The sequence below is a fragment of the Mercenaria mercenaria genome, chromosome 9, assembly GCF_021730395.1.
Source record: "Mercenaria mercenaria strain notata chromosome 9, MADL_Memer_1, whole genome shotgun sequence".
Classification (NCBI taxonomy): domain Eukaryota; kingdom Metazoa; phylum Mollusca; class Bivalvia; order Venerida; family Veneridae; genus Mercenaria; species Mercenaria mercenaria.
Window position 1 is genome coordinate 44,951,518 of NC_069369.1, and position 13,030 is coordinate 44,964,547.

Sequence of the window (13,030 nt, forward strand, 5' to 3'; positions counted from 1 at the left end):
TTAGTAATTACTAAATGGATTTGATTCAAACTTGAAGTAGTTGTTCCAAATCATCACCCACATCATATGACACAAGGTGTATAAATCTTGCACCAATATTTTATGAATTATGCCCCCTTTTTGCTTAGAATTATACTTATTTAGTGTTTTGATACACTTTATCTCTCTTATAACTTAAAATTTTTGACACAGACTCAAGCTATTTGCAATATCTTCATCCACCATTGGAGTCATTAAACACTCCAGTGACAGCTCCAGCTTCCTCAGATGTGCCCAGTTTCACTATCCAGCATCGAAATAGTCGAGCACGCTGTCTCCTGTGACAGCTCTTGTTTGTTTTTGAAGTTACAACAACATGTATAATTTTTTATACAGATTTTCAATACTCATCTTGCATAGTCTTAATCATGACCTACTGACCTACTTTCTTGTTTTTAAAGGTACAGCATAGAAATTTGGACCACGTTTATAATTTTTTAAAAAAGATTTCTATATTCATCTTTAATATTCTTAGCCAAGACCTACTGACCTATTTTCTTGTTTTTGAAGCTACAGCAAAGAGATATGGACCACCTGTATAATTTTTTAACAGATTTCAGTAGTTATCTTGAATAATCTTTACCATGACCTACTCACCTAGTTTTTTGTCGAGCCCGCTTGCAGAAGCAAAGACATAGTCGTCAAAATGGCTGTTCGGTTTATGTTCATGCATCCTGCGTGCATGCTTCTGTCCATCCGGATTTGTCTGGACAATAACTTCGACATGCATGGAGCAGTCTTGTTTATATTTGGCATGAATGTTAACCTTAGTGAGACAGAATCAAACTCCAGCACAGTGTTACTTCCCCTTATCTGTACAGTAGACACTGCCACCAAGTATAAATTGGGCTGAATTTCTGCCAAGTTATATTTTTCATTATTATGTCTCCCACCACACAGTGGTGTGGGAGACATATTGATTTACTCCTGACTGTGTGTGTCTGTCTGTCTGTCACAAAGCTTGTCCGCACTCTAAGTCGAACATTTCTCACCCGATCTTCACCAAACTTGAACAAAATGTGTTTGCCAATAAGTCCTCAGCCAAGTTTGATAACTAGCCAAATCAGCCCAGGCACTTCGGAATTATGGCTCTCGAATTACCAAAAAACGCTCAGATTTTTTTGCGCAATTTTTGACATAAAAGGACCCCTATACTACTTATTAGTAGTATAGGGGTCCTTTTGGTGTCATGAATGTGCATGCGTTCTAGTAGTATAGGAGTTCTTTTGGGGTCCTTTATGTGCATGTGCTCTAAGTCCAATTTTCATCAAACTTGAACAAAATGTGTTTGACCATAAGTCCTCAATTGGCCCAGGAACTTCAGAATTATGGCCCTTGAATACCGAAAATCGGCCTTTTTACACTTGTCCGCACTCTAAATTGAACATTTCTCATCCGATCTTCACCAAACTTGAACAACATGTGTTTGTCTATAAGTCCTCGGCCAAGTTGGATAACTAGCCAAATTGCCTTAGGCACTTCGGAATTATGGCCCTTGAATAACCGAAAATCGGCCTTTTTTATTCTTGTCCGTGCTGTAAATCGAACATTTCTCATCCAGTCTTCACCAAACTTGAAAAAATGTGTTTGTCTGTAACTCCTCAGCCAAGTTTCATAACTAGCCAAATTGCCTTAGGCACTTCGGAATTATGGCCCTTGCCATGCGCTTTTCTCAAAAGCAGCTCTAGTTTTAATTTTGTTGTACAAAGTTTTTATCTCAGTAGTTGAATATTATATATTTTGCTTGTAAAACGAGCAAAAATTTAAAAAATAATGCAGTAATACTAAAATTACTTCTTTTTCTGGTGTTGTGACGCGCACCTGCTAAAAATGTAAACAATGAAATTACTTAAGGTATTTTGAGTACAGTAAGAGAATCTGAGGAATGGCATACTGCAAAATATAGATACATTAAATACTTTCATTATGTTCTTAAAGGTTTTGTACCCATCCAGATTGCATATTAGACCCCAATCTCCAACACAGTGTTACTTCCCCTTATCGATACAGTAGACACTGCCACCACATATAAATTTGGCTGAATTTCAGCCGAGTTATATTTTTCATTATTTTAATTTTGTATGATGTTTTTATCTCTAGTTAAATATTATATATTTTGCTTGTAAAACGAGCAAAAAAATAAAAGGTAATGCAGTAATACTAAAATTACGTCTTTTTCTGGTGTTGTGACGCGCACCTGCTAAAAATGTAAACAATGAAATTACTTGACGGTATTTTGAGTACAGTAAGAGAACTTGATGAATGGCATACTGCATAAAGGTTGTGACATAAATGTCAATTTGCGTGTAGATTATGGCAAGCATTTGATTTAACAGGCGATGTCAAGCGTGTCGCCATTTTAAGATCACATGGTTGTACCATCGTCACATGATTTGCTTGAAGGCAGGGATAATTGTTTGACAAACTCCAGGTTCCTATCTCCAAAGACAAGGTCACACTTGGTGGTCAAAGGTCATGTTCGATCTTGTCCGGCCAATAACTTTGACATGCATTTAGGAATCTTGTTTATATTTGGCATGAATGTTTAACTCAATGAGACGGAGTGTCATTTGCAAACTCCAGGTTCCTATATCAAAGGTCTAGGTCACAGTTAGGGGTCAAAGGGCGGGGTCAACATGTTGCCCATAGGTATCTAGTTGTTTTTGAAGCTTTAGCAAAGAAACTTGTTCAAGACAGCAACTAAACTCAGGTGAGTGTTATAGGGCCATTATGGCCCTCTTGTTTACATAAACATCTTCTCCTCTAAAACTACTGGTCAGAATTACACCAAACTTGGTCAGTAGCTTCCTGGCATGGACCTCTATCAAGTTTGTTCAAACAGTTCACCTTAAAGCTAAAAATAGAAAAACCTAAAAAAAAGAATTCTTCTCATGAACCGCTTGATGGATTTTCATCATACTTGGTCTGTAGCATCATTATAAGGTCCTCTCCCAAGTTTGTTCAAATGGGATCACTTGGTGCACGACAGTTATGTTTTCTTATATGTAGGATGAAGGAGATTATTATCCTTTTTATACGCCCGTTTGAAAAACGGGACGTATTATGGGAACGCCCCTGGCGGGCGGGCGGGCGGCGTCCACAGACCTTGTCCGGAGCATATCGTCTACATGCATGAAGGGATTTTGATGAAACTTGGCACAGTTGTTCACCATCATGAGACGGAGTGTCATGCGCAAGAACCAGGTCCCTAGGTCTAAGGTCAAGGTCACACTTAGAGGTCAAAGGTCAAATTCAAGAATGACTTTGTCCGGACCATATCTTCTTCATGCATAGAGGGATTTTGATGAAAGTTGGCACAATTGTTCATCATCATGAGAAGGAGTGTCATGCGCAAGAACCAGATCCCTAGGTCTAAGGTCAAGGTCACACTTAGAGGTCAAAGGATACAAGAATGAAAACTTTGTCCGGAGCATTTCTTCTTCATGCATAGAGGGATTTTGATATAACTTGGCACAAATGTTCACCACCATGAGGCGGAGTGTCATGCGCAAGAACCAGGTCTCTAGGTCTAAGGTCAAGGTCACACTTAGAGGTCAAAGGATACAAGAATGAAAACCTTGTCCGGAGCATTTCTTCTTCATGCATAGAGCGATTTTGATATAACTTGGCACAAATGTTCACCACCAAGAGACGTAGTGTCGTGCGCAAGAACCAGGTCCCTAGGTCTAAGGTCAAGGTCACACTTAGAGGCCAAAGGTCAGATACAAGAATGACTTTGTCCGGAGCATTTCTTCTTCATGCATGGAGGGATTTTGATGTAACTTGACACAATTATACACCATCATGAGACGAAGTGTCATGCGCAGTTCCCTTCTTTCGAATTACTTCCCTTTGTTGTTACTATAAATAGCTTATATTGTAACTTTTTCATTACTAGTCGTAGGGAAAAATCGAGACCACTTTTCTGTAGTACAACATGCATGCTACATCCAATTTTGAGGTGTATTTTGACCAGTCTCTACCTGGTAAAGATTTTTGTGAGGACTTACAATTTTTTTTTTTTTTGATTTTTTTTTTTTTTTTTTTTTTTTTTTTTTTTTTTAAAGATTAACTTCCCTTAGTTGTTACTATAAATAACTTATATTGTAACTTTTTTATAATTGACCGTAGGGAAAAACCAAGACCACTTTTCTGTGGTACAACATAGATGTTACTTTCCAATTTTAGGTGTATTTTAAGGTATCTCTACCTGGTAAGGAGTTTTTTTGTGGACTTAGAAAAACAAAACACTTAGTTATTACTAAACAACCACAAAATTAAAATTCCATTTGCAAATACAGGTGCTAGAGTAAAGAAATTTGCTGTGACGGGCGTATATTGTGACATTCTTGCACTCTTGTTAATTTTATAAAGAAATCAATTAATTGATTAATTAATTAATTACAAACATTAAAGATAATAAATTAATAAATAACAAATATAAAAGGAAACAACATATCTCTAATAATAGCATCTACGCAAACATTTTCCACTTACATTTAACCGTCTTTGGAGTCCCGAGTTATCAACATTAAATTTTAATTAATGTTGATAACGCATGGTTTAATCGATTTAACTAAATCAATTAAAACACCTATCTTTCTTTCGTTCAAACATTAAGAAAGTTTTTAACACGTAAGATGTTTAACTAATCACGTTTTCATAAATTGAATACAAATGAAAGTTATTGCTGATTACTTCCTTACTTTTGTATAAAATGATCATTGTGATTATATAGCGTGTCAAAATAAACGCATGCCGCTAATAGATAAACAAAAGAACATGTTGACAGTTTTTTCTGATTATCAGGTGAAACTTTTAATCCAGCAAATATTTTGCTGTTCGGTTTTCAGAAATCAATTTTAGTGTTAAAATATAAACAGTGCTTCAGATATCGTCCGGTTTTCAGAATTCGGAACTTCCGGTTTTCAGAAGTTAATAAAATATAGAAATAAGAACAGAAAAAACAGGACCTTGAGTTTCGTGTGGTTTTCAAAGGTTTCCGGTTTTCAGAAGGTCCGGTTTTCGGAAGTTACACTGTATCAGTATGATCTTGCTTATTGAATATTCATTGCTAATCTTTCAGCATCATTATGATCGTGCTTATTGAATATTCATTGCTAATCTTTCAGCATCATTATGATCTTGCTTATTGAATATTCATTGCTAATCTTTCAGCATCATTATGATCTTGCTTATTGAATATTCATTGCTAATCATTCAGCATCATTATGATGTTGCTTATTGAATATTCATTGCTAATCTTTCAGCATCATTATGATCTTGCTTATTATGCTGCTCCCAAGGTTGGGGACCATATAGTCGTCACCTTGTCCGTCTGTCTGTGTCCGTCCGTCCATCACACTTCTTTCTGGAGCAGAACTCAAAAAGTATTGAAGATTCTAAGTTGTAACTTCACACAATGATATAGAGATAGTACCTGATTTTTTCAAATCATAGGTATGAAATTAAAAAGCTTTGAAATGAAGGCAAATGTCAATATATTTCTCAAAAATAGATATATTGACAATATTTTAACCAGAAGCGTAGAGTTATGAGCATTTAATATTTTCATACAAAAGGAAATTTTGTGATCAAGGAAATGTAACTCTTCTTGGGTGCATTTGATTTAACATTAAGCTGTGATCTGGATTGCTAAATAATGATCCATGATACTGTTCGCTAAAAATATAGAACTCTGATAACAGCAAAAAAAAGCTCTGACCGGGATTCATACCCAGGACCTCTCACACCTAAGGCAGACACTCTACCACTTCCCTATAACAGCAGTAGCTATAGCTAGGCAGTTGCTTAAGTGCACCCTATTCTCTTCCCGACTACATTACGTGAACTGGAACAATTTTGTGACAATAACAGGTTCGGTGTACTCCGGATTATCGGCATATTCGCTTTGTTACCTAATGACAATTTCCGTGTAAGGAAAAGATATATCTAAATTTGCCAATAATTTGATCTGTCAAAACTGCCCAAATTTCTCTGACATGTTTCTTAGAGTATGAACTTAATAACTGGTAGTACCATTGAAATAAAACTTACACTGATTCTTTTATATTTTCCCTTTTAGCAGCTGGCGAACAGCTAGCAAGGTCCGTCCTTCCGTCTGTCCGTAACACTTTCGTGTCCGCTCCATATCTCCTAAACCCCTTGAAGGATTTTCTTGAAACTTGGGTCAAATGATCACCTCATCAAGACGATGTGCAGAACTTATGAGTCAGCCTTGTCGGCTCAAGGTCAAGCACACAACTCAAGGTCAAAGGTTTTGTCCTTCTATTTTGTGTCCGCTCTATATCTCCTAAACCCCTTGAAGGAATTTTATAAAACTTGGTTCAAATGATCACCTCATCAAGATGATATGCAGAACCCATGAGTCAGCCATGCCGGTTCAAGGTCAAGGTCATGATTTAGCGTCAAAGGTTTGAGCCTTCCATTTTGTGTCCACTCTGTATCTCCTAAACCCTTTGAAGGATTTTCATCAAACTTGGGTCAAATGATCAACTCATCAAGGTGATGTGCAGAACTCATGTGTCAGCCATGTTGGCTCAAGGTCAAGGTCACAATTCGGGGTCAAAGGTTTTAGCCTTCCATATTCTGTCCGCTCTGTATCTCCTAATCCCCTTGAAGGATTCATATGAAACCTGGGTCAAATGATCACCTATCCAAGACGATGCGCAGAACTCATGAGTCAGCCATGCCGGCTCAAGGTCAAGGTCACAACTCAAGGCCTTCCATTTTGTGTCCGCTTTATACCTCCTAAACCCCTTGAAGGAATTTTATAAAACTTGAGTCAAATGATCACCTCATCAAGACGATGTGCAGAACTTAAGAGTCAGCCATGCCAGCTCAAGGTCAAGGTCACAACTTAAGGTCAAAGGTTTTAACCTTCCATTTTGTGTCCACTCTGTATCTCCTAAACCCCTTGAAGAATTTTCATGAAACTTGGGTCAAATTATCACCTCATCAAGAACTCACGAGTCAGCCATGTCAACTCAAGGTCAAAGGTTTGAGCTCTGTATCTCCTAACCCCTTGAAGGATTTTCATGAAACTTGGGTCAATGATCACCTCATCAAGACAATGTGCAGAATTCATGAGTCAGCCATGTCAGTTTAAGGTCAATGTTACAGCTCAAGGTCAAAGGTTTACCCTTTCACTATCCACAACTGGCGGGGGATTTAGCTGTCTTTCAGACTGCCTTGTTTACATTTTAAATCGTAACTGGTGCATTTGTAAAAACCGCTATATTTTGAAAAATCAAAGTATACGAAAAGCTCTGGTACAGTCTCTAAATGATAGAGCTCATTGAGAAGAAGTGCAGTGATAAGGAACCATAACTCTGGATGGTTCCATTTTTAGTTCACCTGAGCCAAAGGCTCAAGGTGAGATTTTATGACCGCTTGATGACTGTCGTGCAGTGTGTGTCGTCCGTCCGTCAACAATTTCTGAAAAAAATCTTCTTCAAAACTACTGGCCAGATTTACACCAAACTTCACAGGAATGGTCCTTGGGTGGCCCCTTTCAAAATTGCCCAAAGAATTAAAATACATTCAGAACTGCAGTTGCCATGGCAACCAAAAGGAAAATCTTTAAAAATCTTCTCAGAAACTGTTTGCCGGATTTCAAAAATATTTTGTAAAAATGATCTCTAAGTGACCCTCTACCAAAATTGCATAAGCCATTCTATTTTGGTAAAAAAACATGGCCACCAGGGGGCGGGGCTTATTTTCCCTCAATGGCTATATAATGTAATTTTCAAAAATCTTCAAAACCATTGGGCAGATTGACACCAAACTTCACAGAAATGATCCTTGAGTGGCCCCCTTTCAAAATTGCTCAAAGAATTAAAATCCATTCAGAAGTGTGGTTGCCATGGCAAAGGAAAATCTTTAAAAATCTTCTTCTCAGAAACTGTTAGCTGGATTTCAAAAATATTTTGTACAAATGATCTCTAGGTGACTTTCTACCAAAATTGCTTAAGCAATTCAATTATGTTAAAAAATATGGCCACCAAGTGGGGTGGAGGGTGGGGGTGTATTGTCTAGTGGACTTTTACCAAGATTGTTAAGTTGGGGGGGGGGGGGAGGATGCAGGTGTATTGTCTAGTGGACTTTACTAAGGTTAGTAAAGTACTACTAGACAATGCAACATGTAAAATATCTAAGCTCTGTGCCTCTTGGTTTCAGAGAAGAACATTTTTTTATGTTTTTCTTATGGAACTCTATGTAAATTCAAGGGACCATGGGGCAGGACCAATATTGGCATTGGGACCATAACTTGAACAATCTTGGTAAAAGTCCACTAGACAATACACCCACACCCCCTTCCCCCCCCCCTCCCCAAATTAACAATCTTGTCAAAATAGCTAAGTTTGGCCCTTTCAGGGGCCATCACTCTGCAACCCATAATGGAATCTGGCCAGTTCAAGAAAGGAACTAAGATCTTATGGTGATACAGGTTGTGCTCAAGTTTGGTTAAAATAACATCATAAATGAAGCTGCTATTGTGCAGACAAGGTCAAAATAGCTAATACTGGCCCTTTTAGGGGCCATCACTCTGGAACCCATAATGGAATCTGGCCAGTTCAAGAAAGGAACCAAGATCTTATGGTGATACAAGTTGTGCGCAAGTTTGACATGACCAAACTTGAGCCAAACCCCACATCTCCCACATTCAAAGTGGACACTACCATTGAGATATTGAAGCGGCAGATAAGAAAGGATGCTCCCTGGTGGCATGCTTTTTGGTGAATCAGAGCACTGAGAGTGAACATTATCTAGTAGAGAGTCCAATGATTATTTCTTTAAAATTATTTCAAAATCAGTTTTGGTGAAGCTGTTTGAAAATTTTCTATTTCTCTCTCTTAAGGACCCTATATGCAACCAAGCATAACCTCTTAAAACAAAGAGGACCTGAGTTTGAGGTTTCACAAGCTTCCACGCTTTCAGCAAGTTTGGTGAAGATGGGATGAAAACTGTTCGACTTAGCGATTGCACATGCTCTGGACGCTGAACACCTGCCCGCCCACCACGGCTGTTTACGTAATAGGCCCCGCTTTTTCAGAGATGGGCAAATAAAAATCAACTGCAAATAAAATGCCATTTTGTCATTAAATGAAAGGATTTTTGGTCAAAAGTCTATGTATATCAGTAGTTTTAAGAAAAACTTGAACATTATTATGTCTCCCCCAGGAGACATATTGTTTTTGCCCTGTCCGTCCGTACGTCACACTTCATTTCCGAGCAATAACTGGAGAACCATTTGACCTAGAACCTTCAAACTTCATAGGGTTGTAGGGCTGCTGGAGTAGACGACCCCTATTGTTTTTGGGGTCACTCTATCAAAGGTCAAGGTCACAGGGGCCTGAACATTGAAAACCATTTCCGATCAATAACTAGAGAACCACTTGACCCAGAATGTTGAAACTTCATAGGATGATTGGTCATGAAGAGTAGATGACCCCTATTGATTTTGGGGTCACTCCATCAAAGGTCAAGGTCACAGGGGCCTGAACATTGAAAACCATTTCCAATCAATAACTAGAGAACCACCTGACCCAGAATGTTGAAACTTGATAGGATGATTGGTCATAAAGAGTAGATGACCCTTATTGATTATGGAATCACTCCGTCAAAGATCAAGGTCACAGGGGCCTGAACATTGAAAACCATTTCTGATCAATAACTAGAGAACCACTTGACCCAGAGTGTTGAAACTTCATAGGATGATTGTACATGCAAAGTAGATGACCCCTAATGATTTTGGGGTCACTCCATTAAAGGTCAAGGTCACAGGGGCCTGAACATTGAAAACCATTTCCGGTCAGTAACTTGAGAACCACTTGACCCAGAATGTTGAAACTTAATAGGATGATTGGTCATAAAGAGTAGATGACCCCTAACGATTTTGGGGTCACTCTGTGAAAGGTCAAAGTCACAGGGGCCCGAACATTGAAAACCATTTCCGGTCAGTAACTCGAGAACCACTTGACCCAGAATGATGAAACTTCGTAGGATGATTGGTCATGCAGAGTAGATGAACCCTAACGATTTTTGGGTCACTCTGTTAAAGGTCAAGGCCACAGGGGCCTGAACATGGAAAACCATTTCCAATCAATAACTTGAGAACCTCTCGACCCAGAATGTTGAAACTTCATAGGATGATTGTTCATGCAGAGTAAATGACCCTTATTGTTATTGGGGTCACTCCGTTAAAGGTCAAGGTCACAGGGGCCTGAACATTGATAACCAGTTCCGATCAATAACTTGAGAACCACTTGACCCAGAATGTTGAAACTTCATAGGATGATTGAACATGCAGAGTAGATGACCCCTATTGATTTTGGGGTCAGTCTATTAAAGGTCAAGGTCACAGTGGCCTGTTCATGTAAAATCATTTTTTGGAAATAACTTGAGAACCACTTGACCTACAATGTTGAAACTTAATAGGATGATTGGACATGCAGAGTAGATGCATTTGGGTCACTTGATCAAAGGTCAAGGTCACAGGAGCCTGAACAGTGACTTGAGAACCACTAGGCCACGAGTGTTGAAATTTAGCGGGATGACTGGACATGCCAAGTAGATGATCCCTATTGCAGCCAACCATCAGTGTCTCTTTGACTTTCGCTCCTGACCCCTATTTACTTCTTGCCTATAGGACTTTGTATTGGGGGAGACATGCGCTTTTTTACAAAAGCATTTTCTAGTTGTAAAATACTTTTAAAACAATATGGACCAGCATTTTTAAATTTTCCACTATATCCATACAGGTAAAAGTGACCATGCCATCTGAGAACAATGTTTTTATATATTACAGTCTTGTGCCTAAGGATGATTTGACTGAATTATTTCAAAATTCAGTCAGCAGTTTCTGACTAGAACATTTTTAAAGTTTCCGCTAGTCTAAGAGTAATGTCTGGTAATACTGACATTTCACATCAAGATGATTGGATTTTCTCCTGCAGCAATATTTGGAACCAAATCATTGTTAAGGGTGTATATAATTGCCTTAATAGTGTCAGTCAACGTAACAGCTTCTGCAACCTATTAATACTTGTGATTATCTTATATAAGTGTAATATCTTACTTCTGTTGTAACAGACAGTTCGATGATTAATAATTCATAACATTAAAAACTGGTTTCAATTAAGATTATCAGAGGTCGCAACAATCAATTCCTCCGCCGTAAGGGTTCAAAAGGCTCTCGTGTGATCAAACTTGCACACAACTTGTATCACCATAAGATCTTGGTTCCTTTCTTGAACTGGCCAGATCCCATTATGGGTTCCAGAGTTATGGCCCCTGAAAGGGCTAAAATTAGCTATTTTGACCTTGTCTGCACAATAGCAGCTTGGTACCTCCAATTTTTAGGTGTATTTTGACATATCTGTACCTTGTAAGATTTTTTTTTCTTTTTGGTTAAATTTCTTCCCTTTGTTGTTCCTGTCCTTTGGGCTTCATCAGTCAAAATTTTGCTCCTATCCTCCTCTGATGTAATCCTTCAGGCATATATTGCCCTGCTTGGCAGTGCTCTTGTTATGTTAATTTCAACTGTATTTTCTCAATTCTTTTGATTGATCTTGATTATGATTTTTTGACCTTCTTGTCCTTAAGTGCAGTGATAACAGGTGAGAGATAAGGCCATCATGGCCCTCTTGTTAAATAATTTTACACAAATGGTCCTTGTGTGACCCTCTACCAAGATTGTTCAAATTATTTTTTTATTCGTTAAAAAAAACATGGCCGCCAGAGGGCGTGGTCACTTTTCCCTATATGTATATAGTGGAAACTTTAAAAATCTTTTTTATGTGAAACTGCTGGCCGATTTTAAAATAACTTTGCACAAATGGTTCTTGTGTGACCCTCTACCAAGATTGTTCAATTTTTTCCGATTCATCAAAAAACATGGCTGTCATGGGGTGTGGTCACTTTTCTTCTCTGAATCAATGATAGCTAGAGCCTTGATATTTGGCGTGTAATATCAGATTTGTTACGTCTACCGTAATTGTTCAAATTATTGCCCTAGGTTCAATAGTGTGTGTGACGTATATAATATAGGCTAACATTGAAGAAACCTAACTCTGTACTGCAAACACACTTGAAGCCTTGTACACAGGTGAGCGCTTTAGGGTCAATGACCTTCTTGTTTAAGATAGAGCCTTGAGATTTGGATGACAAGTACAGTTTTGCACACCGATCCTAAATCTGAATTTCAGTGACCATGAATGTCACCTACTGACCTACTTTCTTAATATTTTAGCATCAGTTCGACATTTGAAACATGTAGCTCATATTACTCAGGTGAGCGGATCAGGGTCATGATGACCCTCTTGTTAAAGTTATGGCCCCTGAAATAGTAAAAAAAATGCACATTTTCACCTAGTTATGTGCCTGGCTCAAAAAGTATTTGATGTAAATTCATGAAACCTTGCTTGATCAGTCTTTATCATGATGTGACCTTGCACACTTGGCATTCTTCTTGAGAATCTTAGCACTTATTACAGAGTTATGGCCCTTGAATAGCCAAAATGGTGGATTTTTTGTTTGTGATGCTCATAGCTCAAAAAGTATATGGCCTAGAATAATGAATCCTTTTCGTAAAATGTTTGTTGAGGCTATACCCCATTAAGACTTCAAACAGGAATTATTATGCCCCCCGTCAAAGAAGGAGGGGTATATTGTTTTGCAGATGTCGGTCGGTCGGTTGAAATGTAGACCAATCCAATCCGTTTCCGGATGATAACTCAAGAACGCTTTGGCCTGGGATCATGAAAGTTGATAGGAAGGTTGGTCATCACCAGCAGATGACCCCAATTGATTTTGAGATCTGAATGTCAAAGGTCAAGGTCATAGTGACCCTGAACAGATAAATGGTTTTTGGATAGCTTGCTTCAAGGTCAAGGTCACACTTAGGGGTCAAAGGTCATATCAGTTTGTTTCGTGTCTGCTCTGTAACTCTTGAACTGTTTGAAGGATT

The 13,030-nt window shown here is 38.3% G+C and overlaps 1 protein-coding gene across 1 annotated transcript in view; it reads left to right on the forward strand.

Moving 5' to 3' along the window:
* Nucleotides 1–13,030, forward strand: part of LOC123547002 (nucleolar complex protein 3 homolog) — a 323,445-nt gene that overhangs the window by 274,752 nt on the left and 35,663 nt on the right. The window lies entirely within an intron of this gene.